This window comes from Macrobrachium nipponense, chromosome 8 (genome assembly GCF_015104395.2).
Source record: "Macrobrachium nipponense isolate FS-2020 chromosome 8, ASM1510439v2, whole genome shotgun sequence".
In the NCBI taxonomy this organism is placed as follows: Eukaryota; Metazoa; Arthropoda; class Malacostraca; order Decapoda; family Palaemonidae; genus Macrobrachium; species Macrobrachium nipponense.
The window spans coordinates 99,551,987-99,559,464 of NC_087203.1; positions in this window are offsets into that span (position 1 = coordinate 99,551,987).

Consider the following 7,478-nt stretch of genomic DNA (forward strand, 5'->3'; position numbering starts at 1 on the left):
GGCCATGAACTTCCTTCCCCTGATGTCAATTATGCAAGCCAGGTGGCTGCATATCAGAGAGAGAGAGAGAGAGAGAGAGATTTGGGATTAATGAGCAACAAAACAGCATATTTAAAATATTAGGGAAGGAGTAATCCCTAGAAATTAATGGTCGAAAAAAACAGGTATAAAAAAACACAGTGAAGATGTTGTAACTGTGGAATGGGTATTGAAACGGCAGTTGAATTTTGTGATACATATACAATCTTATTTGGGCCATAAACTGAATATGAAAGAAAAACATTTGGCAAAAGCATATGGGAGTTCCTTTAAAACAGATAATAGAATCTGATATATTCCTCATAAAAGGAAATATATCAGATTCTTGTCCAGAATTTAAAGAAATCAGGACGATGTAAATACTAAAGAATATTACGATAGCATTATTTCTATCTTGAAAATAGTGGAATTAAATTGTAGTACATGAATTGCGTCATCGAACACCGTAGATCAAACAAAACGATATTATGCATTTTCTCTGTTTATATGCTGGTCCAAGGTCGGGATCATAAAAGAGAGAGAGAGAGAGAGAGAGAGAGAGAGAGAGAGAGAGAGAGAGAGTTGAATCTAGGTCATCAAGACCATCGTTCCCGTACTGGTCAAACGGAACGAAAAAAAACTGTTAGAAAGGATAATTGCCAAATTAAATCCTTAATCCTTTAACATTAATAACCCTTCTCGAGTGCAGGGGCCGATGGGTAGCCTACACATACGAGCCAGTTACAATTTAAACAGCTCCATGGCAACTCGTTAAAAAGTTCTTACCTTAATTCGGCACAATCCACAAATATCCTTGTTATATCTCTTACATCCGGCAACATTCATAAAAAGCAGATCATACCAATATTCACGCCTGGAGCTGTCTGGGTTTACTTCGTCTTACAAAACAGCAGATATTGGCAGTATAACTTTTGCTTCGTATAATCACAGGGTCAGCAAAAGTTGAGGGAAACGCTGTTATAAAACAATCGCTCGCTACATTGACTGCTGTTTTTGTTTTTCCTGTGAACAAAGTATTTAAACAATCGGGATTTAAACGATCGTGACCGTGAACAAAGTATTTAACAATCGTAACCAAAGCGATGAAGATGAATTTATAGCATGAAGTCTGAAACTAATGTACAATACAACAAAATGGGAACTACAAAGTCACCTTAGAATTTCACGTTGGTTGAGATTACAATTTCTTATAAGAGGATTAAGTTCTCACCTCTGCCCAACGCTATTAACGTTTAACTTCACAGTATAAAGTCAAGCCAACAGATTCTCAATACATTTACTATTTTACTTCTTGACGGTTTTTAACAAACAAGGAGTGACTCCTAAAATTATGCATTTCTATTGTATATCATAGGCAAAACTGTAAACGTTTAAACTAAATATATCTCGAAACTCTTAACTTTATATAGCTACGCTTTCTTGATACGTTGACTCCAAATTTAGCTTTTTTTTATATGTACCAAAACCTCTAATTGTTATGATTAACTCTATTGTCATTCGCATATTTCCAAAATTAAAAATGTTTGTATATACCTAAAAACACGACTACAATACTATAATTGATTATGGTTTACCAAGATATTTAAAATAGAAGCTGTATGGCACAATCAACAAAACAACCAAGTAAATAATGAATAAATTAACAGGGTAGGTTCCTATCCATCCTAATTAAGCATCACTGACTGCCTATAAATTCAAGACTTAAATTCAAAATATGTTTTTCGACGTCAACTGCAACAAAAAATATTCCACTTACAGCATAAATTCCGTTTTCTGCGGCCGACAAAACTATGATGAAATTATAACCACTTCTTAAGTACAAATCCAATTAAAAACAAATGGTACATTCCTCATTGTGCAATCAAGGAGCAAGAAGGTAAAATCAAATAAGAGAGAATTTATGACAGAGTTCAGGTAACCTTTCAAACTTGAACCGCGACTACACAATAAATAAATTTAAAACAAACAACTACACATTGGCCTCGTGCAAGTTAAAACAAAATCACATTATTGACAACTGCATGTTGCTAACCTGGAAACATGTCCCAATGAAAATAACGGCAATATACAAGTACTTTTGCTTGAAATTTTACGGTGGTTAAAACTTTCTTCCACTGACTCATAATAGGTTTCTAAGATTCACGATAGGTTGAAAAAAATAAACATGCAAAAATAATGCTGATCAGATGCACAGCAGGGCAAGTCCTACATTTATTTATATTTACCTTACTTCAAAATTGTGTATAAACACCCGAACTGTTGCTTCCGCATTAGACAGACAACTTCACTGTATCCGTAATACTGTTGCACTTAAACACTATAAAAGACAAAAACTAATCCGTCTGTAAGAATTGAACTGTTTACAAGCGTGCACAAACAACACGCAATACAAACACTATTATAAAAAAGATCTCAGATATCAAATGACGCAGTATCCGATCGCCAGATTTCAGTAAAATAAAAGACACAATAAAAAGAGACCAAAGTCACTTCCACATTTGTGTCGAATGGACGAGGGAGTTGGTACCAATCTTCGAAACAACGATCTTCAAACCTTAGCGAGCGAGTCCGATAACTGCCTCTCCGGCAATTCGGCCACTTGACTGACATATTTTGTGTGAAAGCAAAATAGTACTATAGCATTTATTGTGCAAGAAAGTGAATGTATTCATATTAGATATGCTATATAGATAGTTTCTTTGGTCGCATCTCTTTCGTCTTTCTGTAAGATCTGTTGTCCAACATTGTTTACATGTATTATTAATGAATACCAAAACTACTATATATTTTGTACTTCAAGTAAGGCAATTTGTGATAGATTGTATTACCGTACAACATGAAACCTAGTGTCATTAATTTATTTATAATACAAGATATAGATCAACCATCGGTGTTTTTTTTTTTTTTTTTTTTTTACATGGAGGTTCATCTTCGATGTATGGGTAACAACATTTATCCCGAACAGACTAGTCTCTGTCTTCGTACAACACCGGAGAGGATTTTCCTCCAGCCTTATAATTATCATCATTCTCTAATGACCTTTTCATTCAGGCAAAACAGAGCGCCCTTGTCGATGCTACAACAAAACCCATCTTTGATTAAAAATGAAATAAAATAAAATCAAATAAAAATTCTAGTCTTCCTTACTCAAGCTACTTTCATTTGAAAATTATTACAGTGATAAAAACCGAGTTCATTTTTCGTTTCTAACAACAGTAATATCAACCATAAAAGGCTGTAGTAAAATTGTAAAATTTATGATGTAAACTCAATTTCTGATGGCCGGATGCTTGGTAAAATCAACTGAATATGACGTAAAATCAAGCGCATTATTCACAACCAATTTTCTCTGCAAAGCAATGGACAAAAAAAAAAAAAAGTCTTATCGTCATTTTTCTTAGGAAACTTCTGTCGCCTCTCTTTTCACCAAGTATTTTGGACGACATGGGGAGGGAAAGTCGAGACACTGAATGGACGACTAATATATTTATTTACATTCTTAAGAAGGAGGAGGAACTGTTTCATCGCATATTTTCCGGTGAGGTTCTTGGCCCTAATGTGTAACTTACCCTTGACGCGACCAACCCCAGTCGCATAAAAACCAGACATATAATCACCACTTGGGTCGTAAGAAGGTTACGTTGGGTTTTTAACAGAACGTTCCGAAATCGTTCCACCTCTTTCGGGAATTTGTTTTTGTTGTTTGTTTGTTTGGTGTTTTTACGTTGTATGGAACCAGTGGTTATTCCGCAACGGGACCAACGGCTTTAAGCGACTTCCGAACCACGTCGAGAGTGAACTTCTATCACCAGAAATACACATCTCTCACACCTAAATGGAATGCCCGAGAATCGAACTTTCTTTCGGGAATTGAAAGCAGTACTCTAGTGCGTGCACGCGCACGCGAATGTGCACTGTGTGTGCGCTTAGAGAAACGTGGCTATTATGCTTACAAACTAAATCAATTAATGAATATCCTCCGGGCAAAAAAAACAAAATGAAAATCAGGACTTCCCTGCAGTTACACAAAAGCTAATCATTTTAAAACTACAATGAGAATATTTAGTTGTCCTAGCATATTTCAAAGTCTGGAGACCTGCTTTTACTGATCTAATCTATCATATTTATTACGCGCTGAGCACGATATCACATCAGGCTCCAGTTCCCCTTGTCTTCCTTCAAAGCCCACACACAACAAACAATCCTTGAGTCTCCTTGAGCGGGTTAATCTTCAGGACTAAAGTCCCCCCATACACTGAACGATTGTCTGAACGTTTGTCCTTATCGACAAACACAATCATGGAAATAATAGAATAGTGAAATTAATGTAATAAACCCAAGCAAAACTCATGATAATTTTTACGCAAGCAAATATTTAGGCAAACAGTGGTTCGCAAACAAGTAAACAGAAATTATGAAAACACTAGATTAGATGGTATAAAAGAAAGCAGGCTTCATGAAGTGTGAAATGTCAGTTATTTCCTTCCTTAAATATGCTACTTCATCCTGATTCTCGGTCATCGTATAGTGGCTAGTGCCGTGACGTGCCGCTCAGGTGTCGCGGGTTCGCGGCTAGAGGGCTGCAATTTGGTATGTTTGATGACTGGAGGGTGGCTGCTTAACATACCAATTTGAAGCCCTCTAGCCACAGTAGTTTATTAAGATCTGAAGGCGGACAGAAAAAGTGTGGACGGACAGACAAAGCCGGCACATTAGTTTTCTTTTACAGAAAGCTAAAATGAAAATGCTAAAGAGAAAACTCCTGGAGTACCGGCCATTTCACAGTCCAATACACTGGTCTGGTTTAACTTTTTTTTTTTCATTGTAGAATCTAGAGCAATAATCTCAGCAACAGCGACACTAATTTGAATAATAATTATGAACTATTATGCCTGTATTTCTATATTATCTGTTCACTAGCACTGCATCAATCTTCATGTCAAGAAGCGTAGGCCTAAGTCTATTTACCAGTAACTTAAAAATTGCGATAGGCTGTAAGAGGGGGTGGGGGGAACCGCGCATCCAAAATGAGATGAATAAAAAAATAAAAGAAACAACGAGTACCTTCACCCTAAAGGAATTAGGGAGATTTAAGGACGATGCGGCTTAATTAACCTGAAAAACCTCCCTTATAGGAGTTTAAAGACATTAAAATTATGGTGGGAAAAAAACCTTATGGCGGATATTACTGAAAATATGCAACCCATCTTTTTACACGATGGAAGCTCATAGTAATTAACTGGGGCAACACAAGAATCGCCGAGTGAGTAACTAAGACTTGATGAATACGGAAATATAAAGAATTGAGGACGTTGTAAAAGTAAAATAATAAATGATTGATGATGATAATGAAGAAGAAGAAGAAGAAGAAGAAGAAGAGAAGAGAGAGAGAGAGAGAGAGAGAGAGAGAGAGAGAGAGAGAGAGAGAGAGTCAAAGTCAGTACAACAAATGCAGCACAATATTAAGTGTGTCATTGTAAGAATGGATTACAATAACTCCATTGCGAACGGAAAGCCATCTTTCTGGTTTTCTATAAAAAAAAATTTTAAAAAATAAAAAAATAAAAACATACGCACACAATTGAATCAACTGAAAAATTATTCATTATGATCAGACTAATTAATCAGAATGCAGAACCCGCAAACATTAAAAGGCTAAATGCATCAGAAGTATCTGACGAGGAACCTACAGTTTATTGAAAGAAACCGCGACACAGATCTGTTTGAAATATAAATACTAGGAAAACATTTGTAAGCAAGACTCAAAATCTCCGAAACTTGAATTAAGTAAAACTTAATTGTATGAAGGAGGCTCAACCAAATGCCGAGAAAATAATAAAACTATTGGAGATGGAATCCCAATAATCTACGACCAGGATATTCAGCAACAGCGCATAATAATAAAATAAAGTTAGTATTTTACAACAAAAAGCATTTAAACGATAAGAAATTTAGCTATCCGTCTTTACAACCGAAACAAAGCAGAAATATTGACTAATTTTTCATTCTCCTTTTTCTTTGTTTATGGTGAAATACTTCTCAGTAATTTTCCCCCAAGGAATAAATATTACTTTTCCCAAATGACTGACAAATTCTTCTGCCGACTTCCTGTAAAAAGAGAGAAATATGTGGAGCCATATCTCACTTAAACAGCCATAAATGAGGGAATACCTCTACCATCTCCCACCGGTCCGAAGCAAAATATACGTTACTTCCTAGGAGAATGATGAAAGTGTTGTTCCTCGGGATAACTGTCTTAATCAAGATAATAAGAAACGGTGGCTTTCTTACGTTTTTGTATGGCCAGTGTTGAAAATGTGCTCAAAGAATTTTTATAAAATGCACTTTCGCACACCATTAAATATATTAGAATAGGTCAACCATTTTTTAATCTGCTTTCCCGCAAGCACATACTCAGTGGCTTCGTCCTTTTGTTTGTATGGTGTTTTTACGTTGCATGGAATCAGTGGTTATTCAGCAACGGCTATTCAGTGGTTATTCAGCAACGGGACCATCGGCTTTACGTGACTTCCGAACCACTGAGGCGCTGAGTTATCAATTAGAAGTCACACCGTGGATAAGTCATTCCCATGGTACATGGAACTGGATATTAAACATTTTTTTTCATTTTGGCTTTTGATATATACATATACACACCAATGTTGTCGTGGACTTACGTAATTCAGTAATATGAGACATGAAAATAAACATACACCAAGCTTTTACTAACCAATCAAAAGCTATTAGGGAACTTTACACCTTTTTTCAAAATATGCTTTGTGTTATCATACATCCTCCACATTTTGACGTCAACCGAGCTAGCTCTCTCTCCTCTCTCTCTCTCTCTCTCGTCTCTCTCTCAGTCTTCTCTCTCTCGCTCTCTCTCTCTCTCTCTCTCTCTCTCTGTAATAACGTTTTTTCCACCAAACATAAAGCTGTCAAATGACAAGCACTAAATCAACAATAAAAATTACGGTGTTAGAGCCATTTGTGCAAAACACCTGGAGTATCTGATATCTGGTTGAACTCCCATGCCGTTAAGTTGCATGTAATTCAAAGGCAATGTTATTTCAGTAAGTAAATTGCACATTTTTAACCAGCTTGGCAATAATAGCAGCTCCCATTACAGTCGTTGTCTGGTAAATAACCTGAAAATACCCGTCAGGTAATTTCGCCTAATGTTAACACACAGGCCACTGCGCTCAAACATATTCATAAGTGACAAGTGTATACTTATAATGTAGGAACCAGCATACGTTAAAATACACCATATCCGTCGACAGTAAACATAAATAATAAATCATAATATTTCAGGGAAAACTGCACCAAACCCTGGCTATGCATAAACAAAACAAAACAAAAATACATTGAAAAATAATAATCATTAATTAAACCACGGTTTTCTAGTTTTCTTCCTATGAAATAGACAAGCCTCAATA